Below are 2,108 nucleotides of genomic sequence, written 5' to 3'. Positions count from 1 at the left end.
GTTATTATCACCCATAAGAATTGATAAAATGTCATCCGTCTTCCCTCAAAAAAGTGTCGATTATTCAGACTGTCTCTAGGTATATGGGTTTAACTACATATTGTATTGTAATCAGGCATTTACTTTATTGTGATAATTCTTATATTATAAAATCACGATCCATTCACTCATTCACATTTCACACACTGATCGCTCTATCTCCTGAACCACAACACCTAGAAAGCTGAAATTTGGTAGGAATATTCCTTTTATGGTCTAGGTGTGCAATAAGAAAGGATTTTGCGAAAATCTAAACCGATCCTGAGATATGGTCAATTTTTGATCGCTAAAATCTCCATAAGAAATACACAGAGTGCAGAGACTGCGGGAGAGAAATGTTTCGCTCTCGAACAACATTTTGAGTTTCGTTTATATTTTTAGTTTAATAACTATGCAGCTAATAGGGAGCGCGCAGCGCGACCGTATTTTTTAAATTTTTCTACAAGTTTGGCCATGCCTCGGGATGAACTAGCGGGATTCCGGAGCGAAGCAACGGAATTCAGCTCGTATTATACCTAAAGATAGATCTTACCTCTACAAGTTGTGCGAGGTTTTCAAAGAACTCCTCATCGTCAATGGTCAAATGCGCCTCCTTGTATTTAACCCTATAGTGTTCCACTTTGCTCTCGAAGCACACACATAGCGTATAGTCGCCGGGGAAGTTGGTGGATTCTCGCACGAGGAACAGACCGTCCTCTTTCGGCGCCAGCAATGATTCCGCCGTCTCGCGCGAGATCTTCCCATGAAACCAACTGCGAGAAACATGATACATAGGTACACAGGGATTAGAGAAAACAATTTATGGGTATTAGAGAAACAGAATCTTCACGTATCAGTGACTTGAAAAAAAAACTAATGGATGTATTGTGTCTCTTCTACATACCTATAAACTTGCCATGGGTATAGCTAGCTTCACTGTTTTTCTATGTTGTGAACAATTACCTATAACTTCTTCAATCTAAAAGTTAAATATTTAATAGACATTGTGCACTTATTTAGGCAAGGTTTTTAACCCATAAGAGCTGAACTTTTTTTTTTTTTTTTAGATCTTGCTGAAACCACTTCTGACTCTGGACAGGTACCTACTGAGTAAAATAATGGGAAATTTTGTTTTCTAACTAATAGACAAACCTCTGATGCACTCTAACATGGAGTGACTGAGATATAGTAAAAAAGAGAGAAGGGTTTGGTAAAGTTTGGTGTGACTTTAATGTAAGCCTCAGCTCTCATGGGTTAAACGGAAGGTTTTTTTTTTGTAGTTTTGAATTCAGATTTGAATTTTTCACATTTTTAATGTAGGCACACCTATTCATATTTTTTTTTTACCCAAATTAATATCCTTTACTGTCTTGCTCACCTGTGCGCATGTACTTGAATTGTGAATGCTGTGATTCATCATCAAATGTCATAGTTTGCGTCAAATGAGTGTGAAAAATTTTGCCATGGTTTTCACAATGAGGAGTTTTCTAAACACATGACAAATTGTTGCCTGCATCTGAAACAACATTGAATTAATGAGAAAACATTAATTAGAATTACTTTATTATGGACAATTGTTGCTGTAAGCCTAGAAAAGGTTTTGTATCAAGTGGTGTTAAACTCTTGCAATGAACTTTCAAGAATAGGTAAGTACATTTTCTTACATGTAAGAAAATATTAGTGTCTGAAAAAAATTAAAGTCACACTTTTGCCACTAAAAACTGACCATCGAAATTTTGACCCGATTACATTACTTTCCTTCCTATAGGATAAGGAAAGTAAAAATGGTTGAATGAACAAGTTAGATTACATAGGTACTGATAGATTCTGACGTGACTTTGTAAAGATTTGGGGGCACGGTTGGTCCAGTGGTAACGCGCTTGCTTGCCATGCAGAAGGTCCCGGGTTCGAATCCCACCATCGACAAAAATTTGTACTCGTTTTTCGATTGCAAATATTTCAACGGGTTACTTTCTGGTGTTCCCGTGTTGACCCAGCACCTAAATGGGAAGTATTGTGCCCCTTCTCGCCCATCTGACGAAAGGCAAACTACGGGATGGGCATGCCACGCCACAGGCCACATCAAGCGT

The 2,108-nt window shown here is 37.9% G+C and overlaps 1 protein-coding gene across 3 annotated transcripts in view; it reads left to right on the top strand.

Moving 5' to 3' along the window:
* The window catches only part of LOC103518227 (transmembrane emp24 domain-containing protein 2-like), an 11,990-nt gene that overhangs the window by 6,172 nt on the left and 3,710 nt on the right, over nucleotides 1–2,108 (top strand). The window lies entirely within an intron of this gene.

The sequence above is a fragment of the Diaphorina citri genome, unplaced genomic scaffold (genome assembly GCF_000475195.1).
Source record: "Diaphorina citri unplaced genomic scaffold, Diaci psyllid genome assembly version 1.1 scaffold2124, whole genome shotgun sequence".
Lineage (NCBI taxonomy): Eukaryota > Metazoa > Arthropoda > Insecta > Hemiptera > Psyllidae > Diaphorina > Diaphorina citri.
This window is presented reverse-complemented; position numbering and strand designations above follow the sequence as displayed.